Source organism: Moschus berezovskii, chromosome 5 (assembly GCF_049115385.1).
Source record: "Moschus berezovskii isolate FMDL1 chromosome 5, NW_MosBer_1.0, whole genome shotgun sequence".
NCBI lineage: Eukaryota > Metazoa > Chordata > Mammalia > Artiodactyla > Moschidae > Moschus > Moschus berezovskii.
The window spans coordinates 67,072,624-67,093,480 of NC_142464.1; the positions used below are offsets into that span (position 1 = coordinate 67,072,624).

The 20,857-nt window shown below is 43.5% G+C and overlaps 1 long non-coding RNA gene across 3 annotated transcripts in view; it reads right to left on the reverse strand.

Annotated features, from left to right (window-relative positions):
* Window positions 1–12,973, reverse strand: part of LOC129562076 (uncharacterized) — a 36,873-nt gene extending 23,900 nt beyond the window's left edge. Inside the window, exons 1-3 of one of the 3 annotated variants that reach the window (XR_016037435.1) lie at window positions 12,769–12,973; window positions 9,817–10,039; window positions 5,647–5,778 (exon numbers count right to left, since the gene is read on the reverse strand). This is a non-coding gene — a long non-coding RNA (uncharacterized LOC129562076). The remainder of the gene's footprint in view (window positions 1–5,646; window positions 5,779–9,816; window positions 10,040–12,768) is intronic. The other 2 variants (XR_016037437.1, XR_016037436.1) reach the window with 2 other exon arrangements.
* Between the last annotated feature and the right edge of the window lie 7,884 nt (window positions 12,974–20,857).

The window sequence follows — 20,857 nt, forward strand, 5'->3', positions numbered from 1 at the left end:
TATTTGGAACCAGCCTGTTGTTCCATGTCCAGTTCTAACTGTTGCTTCCTGACCTGCATACAGCTTTCTCAAGAGGCAGGTCAGGTGGTCTGGGATTCCCATCTCTTTTAGAATGTTCCACAGTTTATTGTGATCCACACAGTGAAAAGCTTTGGCATAGTCAATGAAGCAGAAATAGATATTTTTCTGGAACTCTCTTGCTTTTTCCATGATCCAGCAGACGTTGGCAATTTGATCTCTGGTGCCTCTGCCTTTTCTAAAACCAGCTTGAACATCTGGAAGTTCACGGTTGACATATTGCTGAAGCCTGGCTTGGAGAATTTTGAGCATGACTTTACTAGCGTGTGAGATGAGTGCAATTATGTGGTAGTTTGAGCATTCTTTGGCATTCCCTTTCTTTGGGATTGGAATGAAGACTGACCTTTTCTAGTCCTGTGGCCACTGCTGAGTTTTCCAAATTTGCTGGCATATTGAGTGCAGCACTTTCACAGCATCATCTTTCAGGATTTGAAATAGCTCAACTGGAATTCCATCACCTCCACTAGCTTTGTTCGTAGTGATGCTCTCTAAGGCCCACTTGACTTCACATTCCAAGATGTGTGGCTCTAGGTGAGTGATCACACCATCATGATTATCTTGGTAATGAAGATCTTTTTTGTACAGTTCTTCTGTGTATTCTTGCCACCTCTTCTTAATATCTTCTGCTTCTGTTAGGTCCACACCATTTCTGTCCTTTATCGAGCCCATCTTTGCATGAAATGTTCCCTTGGTATCTCTAATTTTCTTGAGTTCTCTTGTCTCTGTTCTGTTGTTTTCCTCTATTTCTTTGCATTGATCGCTGAGGAAGGCTTTCTTATCTCTCCTTTCTGTTCTTTGGAAGTCTGCATTCAGATGCTTATATCTTTCCTTTTCTCCTTTGCTTTTTGCTTCTCTTCTTTTCACAGCTATTTGTAAGGCCTCCTCAGACAGCCATTTTCTTTTTTGCATTTCAGTTCAGTTCAGTTCAGTTCAGTCGCTCAGTCGTGTCCGACTCTCTGCGACCCCATGAATCACAGCACGCCAGGCCTCCCTGTCCATCACCAACTCCCGGAGTACACTCAAACTCATGTTAGAAGGAACTAAATAGACTCACGTTAGTTTCATCATTGGTATTGAACCCAGAGGGCTTCCGTGGTGGCTCAGCAGTGAAGAATTTGCCTGCAGTGCAGGAGAGATGGGTTTGATCCCTGGATCAGAAAGGCCCCCTGAAGGAGGAAATGGCAAGCCACTCCACTATTCTTGCCTGGAAAATCCCACGGACAGAGGAGCCTGGTTGGCTTAGTCCATGGGATCGCAAGAGTCGGACATGACTGAGCAACTAGAGCGCCAGTGAACCCAGCACTGACTTCAGGAGCAGCGCTCTCAACCACTAGGCTAAAGTTAAACAAAAACTCCACAGCATCGACCTCTGAAACAGTGAGTAGGTAAAACAAAAGCGAATAACCCAAGATTCTGAGAAATCATCACGTTCAGCTGACTTCCAACAGGGCCACACACCAAGATGTCGGTCTCTCTCAGGAAGGACTGGAATGATTGAGGGGAAAAAGCCCAGTCGGCTCTCATGCTCTCCTACAGTTCCCACTGCACTTGCCTCTTTGGGTCAGTATATCAGAGATCACCATCCACTTTGACTTTGGAACAAACGGAACTGGGCTAACCCCAGCTGAGATGTTACCAAAAGGAAGCTGGATTAGATGCTTCCTATTAAACACTGGGTGCTTCTTGGGAAGTACTGACATATTTTGAAAATCAGAACACTACTCTCTCCAGGAAACCTTTGCATTTATGGGAAGGGAGGGGAATTTGTTCCCTATTGAGAGTCTTGTTTACCAGCTGCCCTGGCCTTGATCCCTGCCCTCGTCTTCCTCATTGTCCAGGTCTGGGTTCAGTCTCTGGTACATCCCGGCTTGCCTGGCTCTTCCCCCCAACCCCAGTGAACTGAGTCTTGACTAAATTTTGAACAGAATTCTTTACGTCTGGTTTGATCAGTGGCTTATAGAGAAAACTACCAAGTCATCCAAAACTCTCCTTGACTGCAGAGCATCTATAATAGTCACCTTGACACAAATGTTGTGAAGAACCCACAGAAAGCAGCTCTCAGACTTCAGTCCTGTCAGCCTAGGTTTCTGGTGATCAGTTTCCTGGTCTTGCAGGTCCCCAGCCCAAGGAAACTGAAATCATTTCCCCCTTCCTGGATTTTGGGAAGTTCTGTGGCACAGAGTGACAACCACTTTTCTTCTAAGGTATTTAGCATGCATGCCATATACCCACATATAAATCAGATTAAAGATTTATCAGCTTAAATCACTAAACCAAAATCACTAATAATCATCATTATAGATTTTTTTAAACTATGAAGTCCCTATACAATCACCTTCCATCTAAATCATCACTCTGGGAACTACATGGTCACCTGCTGTATTTTCTGAGGAGAAATCTATTAAACAAGTAGATATAAGGATAGAACCCAATTATAACATCGAGTTTTAATTAAAACACAAAATTAAACATGACATTTATTTTGATCAGTTGTAAGGATGATCCCACTGATTATTTTAATGGAAAACAGTTGCTAATTAATAAATGCCAGAGAGAAAGAGAGAAATGAATAATGAATAGTGAATTCATTATTCAAACTGCCCTGGAGTCCTGGATTTAATCTGGTCCTAAACCATTCATTTTGGGCTGTGCCTTTTAAGGCTGGCAGTTTTTTCACTGTCACTCAAGGCAAAAACAGAAGCCTCCTTAAATTATGTTAGAAACAGATCAGCTCCCCGATAATATACACTCTACCAGAGACAGAAAGGAAGGAAAGAATAAGTCCTGAGGTAAATTAACCCTTGATGTACAGCGTCAGGTTTTATGCCCAAGCACCAATGCACTGATGCCCTAAAAATTCCACCAATGACTGCACAGTCTGTTGATTCTTGAGGAGGCTGGGGAGGGGGAAGGAGGAATCCCTAGGCTCTTAAACAAATACAACCACATTTCAATGGCCCCCCCTTTTTTTTTAATTCAATTTATTGGAGGCAAATTATCTTACATTAATATATTGGTTGGTTTTGCCATACATTGACATGAATCCACCCTGGGTGTACATGTGTTCCCTTTCTTGAACCCCCCTCCCACCTCCCTCTTCCCCATATCCTCCCTCCAGGTCATCCCCGTGCACCAGCCCCAATCATCCTGTATCATGCGTCGAACCTGGACTGGTCACTTATGATAATATACATGATACAATGCCGTTCTCCCCAATCATCCCACCTTCACCCTCTCCCACAGAGTCCCAAAGACTGTTCTATATGCCTATGTCTCTTTTGCAGTCTCATATACAGGGTTCAGGTTACCATCTTTCTAAATTCCATATATATGCGTTAGTATACTGTATTGATGTTTTTCTTTCTGGCTTACTTCACTCTGTATAATTGGCTCCAATTTCATCCACCTCATTAAAACTGATTCAAATGCATTCTTTTTGATGGCTGAAAAATACTTCATTGTGTATATGTACCAAAGCTTTCTTATCCATTCATCTGCAGATGGACCTCTAGGTTGCTTCCATGTCCTGGCTATTATAAACAGTGCTGCAATGAACATTGGAGTACATGTGTCTCTTTTAATTCTGGTTTCCTCAATGGCCCCCTTTAAAAGCATAGCCTTTGTTTTTCAAAGCAGTTTTAGGTTCACAGCAAAACTGAGTGAGAAGAAAAAGAAGCTGAGTGGAAAGTAGACCCTCTGTCCTCACATACCCACAGGCTCCCCCACATCAGCACCAGGGTTAGGATCGACGAACCAACATTGATCCGCCATTATCACCCAAAGCCTGCAGTTTACATCAGTGTTCACTTGTAGTGTGATACATTCTGCGGGTTTGGACAAATGTAAAACAACTTGTATCCATCATCAGAGTATCATATAGAATCGCTTCAGTGCCTTAAACACCCCCTTCCTGAATATCCAGGAATTAATAAGGAACAGAGAATTTCTGTTCAAGCACTCCTCCCTAACCCCTGGCAAACACTGATATTTTGTACTGTCTCCATAGTTTCACCTTTTTCAGAATGTCATATTAGCTGGAATATTACAACATATAGACTTTTAAGATGGGCTTGTTTGACTTTGTAATATGTGTTTAAGTTTCCTCCAGCTTGATAGGATCTTGATCTTTAAAATAATCTTTTCTACTATACTATAGTAGATACTTACAGATATTTATGCCTTAAAACTTTAGAGGAACACTATAGAGTTCTGCTCTTTTCCTGGGATAGCCCTTCTCTTTTCTACCATCTAGTTAGGTCCAGGGATCTAAAAGAACTCATGGCCAAGCACTTAGTAATGTTCTTAGTGTTATCACTGAGCACTGTTCCAATTACTATGGCTGTTGAACAAATATACCCAACACTTAGTGATGCGGTAAAAACATTTATTATGCTCAACAGTCAGGAAGCATCTAATAGGAGGCTGTGTGCTGTTTTGGCTCTGTCGGGAATTCTCTGTTCCTTATTAATTCCTGAATATTCAGGAATTAAGAGGAGAGGCAAGCCTCTCCCGGGGGGGCTGAGGAATCCAGGCATTTCCTTCGTTAGTTTTTCTATATGGTGATAAGTACCCTCTTCTTTTTTATGAACCATATGGTAAAAGTGATTATTTACAACCCTCTCTCTTTAATATGGATCGCCTATGTTTTGTAAGTCTGGAATTTTAATCTTTATCTTTGCTGAGAATAACTACAGTATATATGCCCACACCATGTTGATTAAAACATCTTTGCTCCAACAGAGCTTTGGTCCCCATGTCTTGCTTTCTCTCTCTGTCTCTCCCTCTCCCTCTCTCTCTCTTTTTCAGGCTAATTCCTGGAGCCTAGAGGCTCTCTGGGTTCACTTTCCTGCCCAGGCTTCTAAGACCCTCTCGAGAAGACGCTCTGCGCTTTCACCCCATCGAGAGGGCGCCTGAGGCCTTCGTGAACAGAGCAAGCCCCGTGCAGGGGCTTTATTGGCTTTCTGCGTAAACCAAGGAATATCAGCCTCTTTCTCTGTCCTTTACTTTCCCATCGGTCGACTCCGGACCACCAGGTTCTGGTCCATTAAAGGACCTCAACGCTCAACGAACCTGTGGGTCAAGAATCTGGATAGAGTACGCCAAGGGCACCTTGTCTCTGGCCGTCAGTGTTGCAGGCCTCAGCTAGAGGGCCTGAAGGCTGGAGGCTGGAAGCATCTGAAGGCCCGTCTGTCTAGCAGCTGAAGCTGGCTGTCAGCTGGCGGCATCACTGGTAAAAACATGAATCACCTTTGAGTGGCAGGGACTTTGCCAGATCCTAGGAATTTATAGTGAAAAACCACGGTTTCTGACTGCAGGACGAACTGGCAATACCACTAACGTTTTAATTTCTACAGTAGAACTTAAACCGAGGTGCTTCAGAAAAGCATCACAACACAAACTGGGAGCTCACAAAAGGTTTCTCGGGGAAACTGTTGCAGAAGCTTATGCAAAATCTCACCTGAGTTTGTGAAAATACAGATGTAGTTCTGTGGGATCTGACTTCAACCCAGGCCTCATGGCTACTTCCTAAAGCTACTAGCACAGAACCTGTGGTCATACACCACCCACCTGGGTCATTACAAGTCTTTCCTAGTCTTCTGGAGAAAGATATGATGCTGGCAGAAAACTCCCACACCTTCTTCAAGGTGGCAGCATGGACCAAGCCAGTGCAGAGGCAGCAGCTCTGACCTCTGGGGTTACCTGGAACAGTTGACAGAGTCAGTAGGTCATAGAAATGGTCCTATCAGAATTAACTGCTCCACCAGCTTATGCTGAAAATGGTCTGAGATCAAAGATGGTAGAATCAGACATGGGCTAATGACTCGATTTATAGCTCCCTACTCCCTCCTCCCTCCTCCTCCAGTCCAGGTTTCCAAGAGGACTCAGGAGACCCCTGTTTGAAAAAAGATCAAGTTTGCCATCTTCATTTTACAGAAAGGAAACAGAACCAGAGAGATACAAGGGACTCGTGGTAGATGACTCCACCTAAGGTTAGTTTGGGTTTGTTTTGTAAGCACTAGAAAATATTCCTTTGAAACGTGTGAGCAAGTGTCCAATGTGCAGTGGGGTCTGGTGGGGATTATCAGTCCGTCAATTCCCTAATTGACCTCACATTTGGAGAAGGGAAAGGCTACCCACTCCAGTATTCTGGCCCGGAGAATTCCATGGACTGTCTAGTCCATGGGGTCGCAAAGAGTCGGACATGACTGAGCAACTTTCACTCACTCACTTGGGTGGGATACTGCAGATGGCTACAGAGATGGCTGTCCCTGCTTCTCCTTAAATGCTACCACCCCACATGGCTGAGGAAGCCAGTCCTTCCCCCTTCAACCTCCTCCAACTCCCCCTCTTCCCCCTCTCGTTGCCCTGAAGTACACTCAGTTCCCTCAGGGCTGAGAGAGACGACTGAGGCTGAATGAATGATATAGCCTTTTAATTTGCTTTTAATTATCATGGCCTGGTAACCCTTCCAAAGACCCTTCACGGAGAGTAGTTTTATTTTTCTACTTATTAACCTCATTCACTAGACTGGAAAAAAGAATTCCCATCCCTCAAGGCCTCTCACTTTCATTCTTCTAATTCTTTTCTTCAGCACCAGGAAAGTAATGTGTATAATACGGGAGCCAAGTATATTGTGGTTTCAAACACAAGCCTGTTTGGAGCAGAAGCCCGTGGGATTGCTGCGTTTCAGCCTCAGGGGACAGCCCCAGTGGCCTCAGTCTATGAAAGGGAGGGGCCTGAATGGCCCTTTGATTCAGCCCAGATCTGGGGGTGGAGGGTGGGGAAGGAGCAGGCCTGTCATTTGACACTCTCTGTTGAGCTTGGCCCTGGGCCTTTCCCTATTCAGGCCTCCCTGGAGCCTGCAGGCCTCTCTGAGGATGCCCCTACTCGGCTCGCTGCTGCCATGCCAGAAATTCCTGGGCCTTCGGAAAGTACACCAGCCACCCCAAGGGCTCAGTGAATTCCACTAGCTTTGAGAATGCTGCTCTTCATAGAGTTCCTCCTCCTAGTGCTTCCAAATACACACATCCACACACAGAAACAAACACAGAGATACACACAGCCGCACACACACCCCACACCTTGTCCTGCTTTAATAGGGCATTAACCATGTGTTTGCTAGTTGATGTTTGAAGTATTTGTTGTTCTTGTTTGCATGGGAAGCCTAAGAGTTTCCCATGAGTTAACCAGAAAATTATTAGAGCTGATGAAAGAGCTTAACAATGATAAGAGACAAATACAGTTACATATATATATATAGCTGTAAATATAACCACAACAAATATAGGTTTGGTTATAGCTTTGGATATTGGACGAGTTTGAACTCTGACTTCACCACTTAGGATCTTAGACAATTTACTTAACCTCTCTGCACTTCAGTTCCCTCATCTATAAAAGATTATAATAATAAAACTTCCTTCACAGAGTCATCGGGAGACTGAGTGCATTCCATACATACAAAATGCCTTGAACAGTGTCTGGCACATAGTGAGGACTATGTGAATGTTACCTATTATGATAAAAGTCACTGGCTTTGAGATCAGTATACAAAAGTTGTTTATATGCAACACATTGCAGCAAATTTTAATGATATTAAAAGTTATTATTTTTAAAAGATTGCATTTATATCATTTTAACAAGCATAAAATAAGGTGTATAGTTATGTGAGTACTAAATCACTTCAGTTGTGTCCAACTCTTTGTGACTCCATGGACTCCTGCCAGGCCCTCCTCCTGCCAGCCCTGCCAGGCTCCTCTCTCCATTGGATTCTCCAGGCAAGAAGGGTAAAGACCTTTTTTCCTCCCCCATATTAATCTTTAATTCAAAGAAATTCCAAACAAAATGTTGACAGGGTACTTTTAGAGTGTATATATGTGGAATTGTACAAGCTGATTCTATCAATAAATGAAGATTAAAGACCAAATAATTGAGAAGTAGAGTATTAGCAGGGGTTGACAATAGAATACAGAAACAGGAAAGAGTCCAGAAAGACACTCCTGCATTTATGGAAACTTGATACACGGAAAAAGTGGTTTTACAAATCAGTTGGAATAGGATGAATTATTCAAAAAACAATGCTAGGGCAATTGGTCAGCCATTTACAAAAACTCAGTTGAATCCCTGCCTTACCCATAGTCTGGACTAAAGATTTAAGTGTGAAAAACAAAATAAAGACTATCACGTTCTTGGGTCAAAGAAAAATTTCTTTTCTGTTTTCTCTTTCAGTTTTATTGAAATATAATTGATACACAGCAAGGAAGAATTTCTTAAACAAGACTTGGAAAGCACAAATCATAAAGGAAAAGATTGGTGAAAATATCTGGGTTTAAATTAATTTCTGTTAATAGTTTATTATTTTCTGGTTAACCAAGGTAGGTTAATGGTCCTGACTTTACACTCTTTCCTAGTAATAGAATAATACAAACACATTGGTGCCCTTTTTATAGTGGCTTTTCATTGCCTGCCTTCAAGTAGGTAGAATGCACATGTCCCCTGCTTTAGCCAACAGAATAACACATATGATGCTCAACCAGAGATGTTAAATGCACTGGGGTGATTCACTTTGCCCACTATCATTCATCATAAGAAGAATATGCCATGAATAGCTTCTGGTGTCTTCAAGGGAGAGGTACATGGAACAGACCTAACCAGACCTGAAGTCTAAAACAGAGCCACCCTGGCCAACCGACAGAACTGTGGGTTAGGAAAATAAAATTCTGTTGCTACAAACCATTGAGATTTTGAGGGTGATATTTTTATATAGCATTATTTTAGCAATAGTTGAGTAGTGCATTAAATTAATTAAAAGAAAAAAATATTTTGGAAGGATATTGGGGGTTCACAGAATCAATAGCAGAATGGAGGCTTGGAAATAGGCAGGAATTAGGATATTTCTGGAGGACAGGATTCAAACTCCAGTAGGAAGTCTAAAAAAGCAGGTTCTAGAAGGCTGGGGTGAAATAGAACTCTCTTCTGTTTCTTTGATCCTCCCGTCAAGATTCAAATAACAAGTAGAGAGCATGTCCTAGCCTGAGCCATCTCTCTACCCATTAATGAAGGAGTGCTGTAACCTTGGTCACTGTCTCCCAGATACATCCAGTGGGAAGAAAGAATGCCCAAAAGGAAATCATGTGCTTTTATTTATTTATTTTTTTGCCGCAACACATGACTTGTGGGATCTTAGTTCCTTGACCAAGGATGGAACCCATTCCCCCTGCATTGGAAGCACAGAATCATGACCACAGTACCACTAGGCAAGTCTGTAAATGATGTACTTTTGAAAAAAGGGGTTTGAAACTGGGCAACCAGAAACAAGAAATGGCCATGACTCATACTGATCAAGCAACCTTCTGGTTATGCGATTTCTTCCACTGAGGCAGGGCCTGCAGCAGAGAATACTCACCGCTGTTTATACTTACCATGTCCCTTGGACAGCAAGGAGACTGGTTTGCCAGTCAATCCTAAAGGAAATCAAACCTGAATATTCATTGGAAGGACGGATGCTGAAGCTGAAGCTCCAATACTTTGGTCACCTGATGCCAAGAACCAACTCATTGGAAAAGACTCTGATGCTGGGAAAGATTGAAAGCAGGAGGAGAAGGGGGCAACAGAGGATGAGATGGTTGGTTGGCATCACTGACTCAATGGACATGAGTCAGTTTTGAGCAAACTCTGGGAGATAGTGAAGGACAGGGAAGCCATGCTGTAGTCCATGGGGTCACAAAGAACAATACTTACTTGTCAATAATGATATTTTTCACAGTAAACTCATGCTTGGTCTTGAGAAAACGCTGTCCATTCCTTGCTAGAACTGTGTTCCTGTTTCTGTGCAGGACCTCTGCATTCCAAGTGACTTAATTAAGGTAATGCTTCCTGAGGAGGGTCACTTAGCCAGTACGTGGCCTCCTAGATGTCTCCACTGAGGCCACCATTTTCCAATGGAAGAGACTAGAGGAATAGACTAGACAGAGTAAAGGGAAGAGCAGGAAGCAGGTTGGTTGGTATTAGATTTTACTTTGAAAACCTAGATACCAGAATAGGCTTTAGCTCACATAACCAGCTGGGCATAATTGGACTCATTTTGTGTTGGGGAAGAACTCAAACAGAACTTTGTTTTAGGAGAATTATTCTTTTTAGGTTGTATGGGTGGGAGAAGAGAAGGGAACAACTGGACATGGAGTCTGTTTGTCTCTATAACGTAGCTTTTCAAGCTAGAAGTGTAATCATGGGGAACTTCTTGGAAATCAGGTTCCAACTCCCCAGAAGTCTCCTATCTGAGGCCAAGTCAAGCCCTATTCTGCTAATCATCAGAGACTAGATGAAATCAGTTGTGTTCATGACTGCCTGGGATGGCATCAGTGAAGGACTGGTGGTGTTTCTACATCAGGAGCTCTCAGACTGTGAGCCATGAATCCTCTGGAGAGCCTTGGAGCTGTTGCAAGAGGCTCCAAGTATATAAACATCCCAACCACAGTCTGAGGCCAGGTAGATAACATATCGTATATGTCTGCACTACTCTTCCCTAAATATATGAAGAAGTGCTTGGATTTAATTCAATGCAAGTTCACTTTCAAGAGTTACTAGCGTCATAAATTTCTTGTTAGTATAGACTTTTCTCAACCAGTAAGTATCACTGCCAGGTAGGTCTTCAAACTAAATATAGCACCTGTCTCACTGATGGTGACTGCAGCCATGAAATTGTCAGACACTTGCTCCTTGGAAGAAAAGCTATGACCAACCTGCTGATGTGCTCAGTCATGGCCAACTCTTTGCGACCCCATACTGTAGCCCGCTACATTCCTCTGTCCATGAAATTTCCCAGGCAAGAATACTGGAGTGGGTTGCCATTTCCTTCTCCAGGATGACCAACCTAGGCAGCATATTAAAAAGCAGAGACATTACTTTGCCAACAATGGTCCGTATACACAAAGCTATAGTTTTTCCAGTAATCATGTATGGATGTGAGAGTTGGACTATAAAGAAAGCTGAGCACTGAAGAATTGGTGCTTTTGAACTGGGTTGTTGGAGAAGACTCTTGAGAGTCCCTTGGACTGCAAGGAGATCAAATCAGTCAATCCTAAAGGAAATTGTCCTGAATATTCATTGGAAGGACTGAGGCTAAAGCTGAGGCTCCAATACTTTGGCCACTTGATACCAAGAACTGACTCATTGGAAAAGACCCTGATGCTGGGAAAGATTGAAGGCAGGAGGAGAAGGGGGCAACAGAGGATGAGATGGTTGGATGGCATCACCGACTAGATGGACATGAGTTTGAGCAAACTCTGGGAGTTGGTGATGGACAGGGAAGCCTGGCGTGCTGCAGTCCATGGGGTTGCAAATACTCAGATGTGGCTGAGTGACTAAACCGAACGGTCTCACTGAATTGATGTGAGGTTTAATTGATTAGCACATGCAGGCTTTTAGTTCTTGAAACAGACTAAAAGTTCAGCAAATACAAACAATTATTTAAAGCAAGCTTCATGCTTAAAAGGGGGGAGCGACTCTTTTATGATCTCTCGACTGAGCGACTTCACTTTCACTTTTCACTTTCACGCATTGGAGAAGGAAATGGCAACCCACTCCAGTGTTCTTGCCTGGAGAATCCCAGGGACGGGGGAGCCTGGTGGGCTTCCGTCTGTGGGATCACACAGAGTCGGACACGACTAAAGTGACAGCAGCAGCAGCAGCAGCAGAACCATTCTTGTGCCACAGAGTTTTAACAGCTTTATGAATTGTATCATAAATCTTGTGAAGAGGAAAGAAATACTTCGAGATCTGTTGATCCTGCTGCTTGTAATGCAGAAAATCCTTGTGCCTATAAACCATTCTCAACTCTGGTAGAAGGCATCCTTGGAAAAGAGCCCGTATCTCTTTGATTGACAGCCTGGCGGAGAGAGGCCGAACCCAGAGACCTCTGGACTCTAGTGCAGCATTCATCTATTTCCTCCAGGGATGAACAATTAACTGCTGGCCTGGAAAATTCCATGGACAGAGGAGCCTGGCGGGCTACAGCCCAAGGGGTCTCAAAGAGTCAGACACGACTGAACTACTGAGCACGCTTGCACAGTCAATAGCGGCTTGCTCACCGGAAAACTCAACCGCTACTACTACGGTAACCACAAGATGTCGCTGTGACCCAATATGTCACACCAGGGCTACCCCCGCACCCCCAACCCCTCCACCCCTCCACCCCCGGCGGCGGAGGGCAAGACCTCCCTTCATTTTCAAAGCTTTCTCTCCCAATGCTTCCCAAACCCTACCGAGCAAACTGAATCAGCTGAGGTCTTGTTAAAATGCATGTTCTAATTCAATAGGCCTGGGGTGGAGCCTGAAATCCTGCATTTCTAACAAGCTCTCAGGTGGTGCCGAGGCTGGAGCTTTCAGCATTTCTGCATTGTTGTTTTGATGTGGCCTGGGAGTAAGAATTAAGCAGACCCGAAAAGCAGGCCCCATTCTACTCCTTGCCTTTCAGAGGTAGTGGAGAGGAAGAAGAAATCAAAATGAGAAGCAACAAAAGAAAAAGAGGACAGCTTCCTTTTAACGTGCCAGTCTCACGAGCCTCCTGCAATTCGTGCTCAGAAGAGTGACTGGCGTGGCAGGCGCCCCAGTCAAGGTGAGCGGTAAAGAAGGTCATGAAGGGTTTTCCCAGAACCTTCTTTCTCTGACACGAGGGCTCATTAAATGACTTACCGCAGAACTTAGTGTTTCACTTGGCGTTTTATACACTAAGTGGCCAGATGCTTCAGCACACACTCCATAGCTCCCCGCAAAAGCCGAGTTTCCAATAGAGCTCATATAAATGGGTTGGGGGAAGCCAATCTGAGAAATGAAACGGTGAACTAGCCGGAAGAGACGCCCGGCCGACGGTGTTGCTCTCGCATGCACAATGGGATCTATTTTAATAACAGGAACTTCTGCTTTCTGCCTCCGGAAAGGCCCCGCGGGTAGCAATCACGAAGTGAAACTGCTTCTAACCCGACTTCTCTGGGGCCCTGGCTTCAAGGTTAGATGCACGTTGCAAAATGAGAAGTTACAGTGCCTCTTGAGTTGCTGCTTTTCTTGACCTTTTTTTTTTCTTTTTTAATCTGGCTTGGTGTTTTTTGTTTTGTTTTTAGTGATCTTCGCTTATCATTTGTGTCCTTTTGGGGCCTGAAGCCCCCAAAGTCCTTTGGTTTTAAGACAGAGACTTCAAAATGAAAAACAAAGGGCTATCTATTCAGTTTTGATCTATTTTATCAGTTCAGTGTAAAGCTTAGCCAGCTTTTTGCTTGTAAAGTCTCAAGAAGATGTTGGCTCTAAGTTCTTTTCTAAGATTCTGGAGTTAATTTACCCCCTCCATCCTCTCCTGAGCCTCATTAGGGGGCAAACCTGCCCATCTAATGGGCATAAAATATGCAGCAGGGTGGGCTTCCCTGGTAGCTCAGATTGTTTAGAATCTTCCTGCAATGCAGGAGACCCCGGTTCTATTCCTAGTTGTAAAAGATCCTCTGGAGAAGAGATAGGCTAACCTACTCTAGTATTCTCAGGTTTCCCCAATGGCTCAGCCAGTAAAGCATCCTCCCGCAATGCGGGAGACCTGGGCTAGATTTCTGGGTGAGGAAGTTTCCCTGGAGGAGGTCATGGCAGTATTCTTGCCTGGAAAATCCCCATGGACAGAAAAGCTTGGCCATCCATGGGGTTGCAAAGAGTCAGGCACGACTGAGCGACTAAGCACAGCGCATGCTGCAGGGTGTCCTAACCAAACCCAAACTGGGAAGAGAAGTTTGGCTGTTTGGGTGATGTTCACTCTTCTCTATTTGTAGGTATAAATTGATATGCATAAGTAGGGGGTTGTGTTTTGAGGGGTCACCAAGGAGGGGTGGGAAGGAGGATGGATAGTGGAAGGGATAGGGTGCCGTTTCATACTCCTTGCCCCCCATGGACTGGTTTGGAGCTCCCAGGAAGGATAGGAGTGAGTGCTGAACAAATGGATTTCCTTAGAGACTGGGTGAAACTCTGGATCCCAACATAGCAGCTTTGAAATGCTGAGGTGTTAACACCCAGTTTTGAGGAAAGAGGTTTCGTTGTTGTTTTTAATCTCATCTAGCAGATGTAGTTCAACTATGGGGTCGCTAAGAGTCGGACACGACTGAGCGACTTCACTTTCAGTTTTCACTTTCATGCATTGGAGAAGGAAATGGCAACCCACTTCAGTGTTCTTGCCTGGAGAATCCCAGGGACGGGGGAGCCTGGTGGGCTGCCGTCTGTGTGGTCACACAGAATCGGACATGACTGAAGCGACTTAGCAGCAGCAGCAGCAGTAGATGTAGTTCGACTATTTGTTTTGATTATATAAACCACATACTTGCCTTGGGGGAGCTGATTTCTGGAACTTTTTCTAAAGAATAAAATGTTTAAAAATTCTAATTCGAACTTGCTATATAATTGTAAAGGCTAAGAAAAAAGACACGGGTTTATGGTATGTGCACAGTTAAGAATCCTGTAACAATCATGTACAAAAACTGGGAAAGGAAACAGCAAAGGACCAAAGTTTATTTTTGCCCAATAGGCTAATGATTCACAATTTCACTTTCATAATTTATTATTATTAAGCATCAGAAGATTTTTTCCTTCACTTTCACTTTTCACAAAAATATTAAAGAAAAGAAGCCAAAAGAATATCTGACAATATTTTTAAGTGGGCAGAAATTTAAATTTTTTGCTATTGTTATTTTGATTACACATACTTATGGTACTATTTTTATTGGAATGAATATGTGATGTTTTCCTCTTTCCGTGTTGTACCCCGTCACGTCTGACTCTTTGTGACTCCATGGACTGCAGCACACCAGGCCTCCCTGTCCCTCGCCATCTCTCAGAGTTTGCCCAAATTCATGTTCATTGCATCAGTGATGCTGTTCAGCCATCTCATCCTGACGCCCTCTTCTCCTTCTGCCCTTGATCTTTCCCAGCATCAGGGGCTTTTCCAGTGAGTCTTCTGTGTGCCTCAGATGACCAAAACACTGGAGCTTCAGCTTCAGTCCTTCCGGTGAATATTCAGGGTTGATCTCCCTTGAGATTGACTGGTTCGATCTTGCTGTCCAGGGGACTTTCAAGAGTCTTCTCCAGCCCTACACTTTGAAGGCATCAATTCTTTGGTGTTCTGCCTTCTTTACGGTCCAGCTCTCACAACCCTATGTGACCACTGAGAAGACCATAGTCTTGACTGTATGGACCTTTGTCAGCAGAATAATATCTCTGCTTTTCAATACACTGTCTAGGTTTGTCATCCCTTTCCTGCCAAGAAGCAGTTGACTTCTGATTTCATGGCTGCAGTCACAGTCTGCAGTGATTTTGGAGCCCAAGAGAAGGAAATCTGTCACTGCTTCCACCTTGTCCCCTTCTATGTGCCATGCAGTAATGGGGCCAGATGCCATGATCTTAGTTTTTTTCATATTTAGTCTTAATCCAGCTTTTACTCTCCTCCTTCACCCTCATCAAGAGGCTCTTTAGTTCCTCTTTGCTTTCTGCCATTAGAGTGGTATCATCTGCATATCTGAAGTTGTTGATGTTTCTCCCGCCCAGCTTAATTCCAGTTTGTAACTCATCCAGCCCGGCATTTATCATGATGTGCTCAGCGTATACATTAAACAAATTGGGTGACAGCAGACAGCCCTGTCATATTCCTTTGTGAATCTTGAACCAATCAGTTGTTCCATACAGGGATCTAACTGTTTCTTCTTGACCCGCATACAGGTTTCTCGGGAGATAGGTAAGAGCTTTCCACAGTTTGTCATGATCCACACAGTCAAAGGCTTTAATGTACTCAATGAAACAGAGATAGATGTTTTTCTGATATTCCCTTGCTTTCTCTATCATCCAGCAAATGTTGGCAATTTGTCTCTAGTTCTTCCTTTTCTAAACCCAGTTTGGATGTCTAGAAGTTCTTGGTTCACATAATGCTGAAGCCTAGCACACAAGATTTTAAACATGACCTTACTAGCATGGGAGATGAGAGCAACTGTCCAATGGTTAGCACATTCTTTGGTACTACGCTTCTTGGGAATTGGGATGAGGATTGACTTTTTCAATCCTGTGGCCACTGCTGGGTCTTCCAGATTTGCTGACATAATGAATGCAAAACCTTGATGGCATCCTCCTTCAGGGATTTGAATAGTTCTGCTGGAATGTCATTGCATCCACTAGCTTTATTAATAGCAGTGCTTCCTAAGACCCACTTGACTTCCCACTCCAGAATGTCTGGCTCTAGGTGACTAACCACACTATCATAGTAATCTGGTTCTTTAAGATCTTTTTTATATAGTTCTTCCGTGTATTCTTTCCATCTCTTTTGGATCTCTTCAGCAGCTACTAGGTCTCTACCATTTTTATCCTTTATTATTATGCCCACTCCAGTACTCTTGCCTGGAAAATCCCACGGATGGAGTAGCCTGGTGGGCTGCAGTCCATGGGGTCGCTAAGAGTTGGACAGGACTGAGCGACTTCACTTTCACTTTTCAGTTTCATGCATTGGAGAAGGAAATGGCAACCCACTCCTGTGTTCTTGCCTGGAGAATCCAGGGATGGGGAAGCCTAGTGGGCTGCTGTCTATGGGGTTGCACAGAGTCGGACACGACTGAAGTGACTTAGCAGCTTAGCAGCAGCATGCCTATAAAAGGCCTCTTTCCTTAGTGTATTTAATTAGGAAGGTTTATGAGATTGTGTATGTAGCCACATCACTTTTTATTTTAAAATGTTGACTGGATACTTTAGAGAATTGGTAGTTTTATAGTGTATATTTATGTGCACTCAAATCAATAATAAGTTTTGTTTTTGAAGGTTTATTTATCTATTTCTCTAACAGAGTCATTTAATATGACATCAGATTTTAAATTATTTGTCATTTTCAGATAAAGCTCTAAGCACTGATAGGATTGTCTTATGTTTCCCAATTTTTTTATTGAGACATAATTCACATATAATATTCCAGTAGTTTCAGATGTACAATATAATGGTTCACTATTTGTATATATTGCAAAATGATCCCTGCTGCTGCTGCTGCTGCTAAGTCACTTCACTTCACTCGTGTCCGACTCTGTGCGACCCCAGAGATGGCAGCCCACCAGGCTCCCCCATCCCTGGGATTCTCCAGGCAAGAACACTGGAGTGGGTTGCCATGTCCTTCTCCAATGCATGAAAACAAAAAGTGAAAGTGAAGTTGCTCAGTCATGTCCGACTCTTAGCGACCCCATGGACTGCAGCCTACCAAGCTCCTTAACATGTCACCATACAGAGTTACCAATTATTCTTTCTTGTGATGAGAATGTTCAAGATCTACACTTTTAGCAACTTTCAAATATGCCATACGGTATATTAACTATAGTCACCATACTGTACATTGTATCCCCTTGGCTTACTTTATAATGAGAAATTTGTACCTTTTCATCCCCTTCACTCATTTCACTCATATCCCTACCCCTGCTTCTATCTATCCCTTCTTCACCAGTCTGTTTTCTGTATCTATGAGCTAGGTTTTTTTGTACTTGTTTTTAGTTTTGTTTTAGAGTCCATGTATCAGTGAGATCATGTAATATTTGCTGTCTCAGCCTGCCTTATTTCACTTAGTATAATGTCTTCGAGATCTATTCATGTTGTCACAAATGGCAAGATTTTTTAATGACTAAATAATAGTCCATTGTTTATATACCACATTTTTTTATTCATTGACTATCCATGAGCATGTAGGTTAATTCTGTATTTTGGCTATTGTAAATAGTGCTGAAATGAACATGAGGGTGTATAATCTTTTCAAATTAGTGGGGTTTTGTTTTGTTTTGTTTTTTTCAGAAACCCAGGTGTGGAATTGCTGGATCATATGGATTATCTTTTTAATTTTTTGAAAAAACTCCCTATTGTTTTTCATAATGGCCATACCAATGTACATTTCTATCAACAGTGCACTAAGGTTCCTTTTTCTCCACATCTTCACCAATAATTGTTATTTCTTGTCTTTCGGATGATGGCCATTCTAACAGGTGTGAATTGATCCTGTTGACTCGGTGCGACTCTGAATCCTAGCATGGCAGCTCTGAGATGCTGAGATGTTGACACCCAGTTCTGAGGAGACAGAGACTGAATCCACCACTCCGTGGGACTCAGCGTGGCTCCTCACCACAAGATAAATGGATTTGGGATTATTAGGAGAAGCACTCAACATGAAGATTAACACAGTCTGGAAGGCACTTCATTCGGCAGTATTAATAGTGCAAGGCTCCTTCCTGGACCTTGACAGGCCCCAGGCTAGCCCCCTGAGATAGCTGACGTGCAGTAGACTGCAGTAGCACCAGACCATGAGTGTGGCTGACAGTGTGGAGTGTGAGCGTATGCACAGCCCCTTGGGGTCTCATAGGAGTATTCACGGGGACCAAGGATGAGGCTCCTTGATGTTGATGAGCCTTCCCTGTAGCCACAGGCAGTGAGGACTGACAGCATTCGGGCTATACACCAAATCATGCCAATTGCTCTTGTGCAACAATATCCTTCCATCCAAGAACAAGGTCCAGCAGGGCAGTAGTTAGTTTCCAAACTCATGGGAGGCTGAATAGCAGAAAAGATACGAAAGCCAGCTCTATAATCAGACTGCCTAGATTTCTCACGGTAATCAGACTAACCATGAAACCTTAACCTTTTTAGTACCTTGGGCACCTTATTATGTGAGAATAATAATAAAATTTAATTCACAGGTCTATGAGAATTAACAAGTAAAATTCATGACAGCCTTAGAACAGTGACAGACATGTATAAACCCCAAGAAAGGTCAGCAATTTGTATTATTACACAGTGTGCCAGGATACTTAAAACAGCATCATGGAGACTGATTCAGCTCTTTTCTAGAAACAAAAGAACCAGGAGGAGGGCTGATGGTCTCTGGATCTCCATGGGGCTAGTGAGTCTAGGAGTTAAAAGAAGACAATGAGGTTGCAACACTATTTATAACAGCCAGGATATGGAAGAAACCTAGATGTCCATCAGCAGATGAATGGGTAAAGAAGTTGTGGCACATATATACAATGGAATATACTCAGCCATAAAAAAAGAATGAATTTGAGCCCTAGTGAGGTAGATGATCCTAGAGCCTGTTATACAGAGTGAAGTAAATCAGAAAGAAAAAAGCAAATATCCTATATTAACGCGTACATATGGAGTCTAGAAAGATGAACCTCTTTGCAGGGGAGGAATAGAGAGAGACGCAGACAGAGAACAGATTTGTGAGCACAGCAGAGGAAGGAGGAAGTGGGACACACTGAGAGAGTGGCACTGAAACTTATGCATTACCATATGTAAAACAGTCGTGTCCGACTCTTTGAGACCCATGGACTGTCGCCTGCCACGCTCCTCCGTCCATGGGATTTTCCAGGCAAGAGTACTGGAGTGGCTTGCCATTTCCTTCTCATAATGAAACATATGCATTACCATATGTAAAATAGTCGTGTCCGACTCTTTGTGACCCCGTGGGCTATAGCCCGCCATGTTCTTCCATCCATGGGATTTTCCAGGCAAGAATACTGGGGTGACTTGCCATTTCCTTCTCCAGGGGATCTTCCCAACTCAGGGAGCGAAACTGGGTCTCCAGCACTGAAGGCAGATTCTTTACCACTGAGCCACAAGGGAAGCCCCGTAAAATAGATAGCTAGTGGAAAGTTGCTGTATAACATAGGAAGCTCCGTCTGGCTCTCTGTGACAACCTGGAGGGATGGGAGGGTGGTACAAAAATGAGGGGATGTATGAGAGTTGGACTGTGAAGAAGGCTGATCGCTGAAGAATTGATGCTTTTGAACTGTGGTGCTGGAGAAGACTCTTGAGAGTCCCTTGGACTGCAAGGAGATCCAACCAGTCCATCCTAAAGGAGACCAGTCCTGGGTGTTCACTGGAAGGACTGATGCTAAAGCTGAAACTCCAATACTTTGGCCACCTCACGCGATGAGTTGACTCACAGGAAAAGACTCTGATGCTGGGAAAGGTTGGGGGCGGGAAGAGAAGGGGATGACAGAGGATGAGACGGCTGGATGGCATCACCGACTTGATGGACATGAGTTTGAGTGAACTCCAGAAGTTGGTGATGGACAGGGAGGCCTGGCGTGCTGTGATTCATGGGGTTGCAAAGAGTCGGACATGGCTGAGCGACTGAACTGAACTGATGTACACGTGTGGCTGATTCATGTTATTGTACAGCAGAAACCAATGCAATGTTGTAAAGCAACTATCCTCCAACTAGAAATAAAACATAAAGAAGACAATGAGAGCTAGTCGCTGGTAGAGGTTCCTCCAGCCTCTTTCTCTGGCCCATTTTTTATCCCCCAGGGTCACAGGTACTGTGCTTCCAGGATGACAAACACTTCACTGCCTTAGGATTAGAGAGTTTGTGGGCACAGCTAAGGCTCTAACTTCCGCTTTGGGGAGAACAGAAGTTAATAATGTGGTACTCTCACCCATCATGAGATTCTTCTTTCAGGTTTTATAAAAACCCTAAGAGGAACGTCCTATAACCTTAATATGGTGGAATTTGCCTTTTGCAATATGTCAGACCCATCAGTCTCTGCACGGACTTTCATCACATCCTCATTAGCACTCAAGGCAAAGACTGTTCTGCTGCCAATAACTTATTTTAAAACTGGAAAAAAAAAAAAGGACATCATGCCTCCAATAAATAAGAAACAATGTATGTTCTGGCTGCATACGCCAGGATATTCTCCTTCTCAAAGCTGCCTCTAGGGTGTGCAGGGCTGTAGGAAAAAAAATT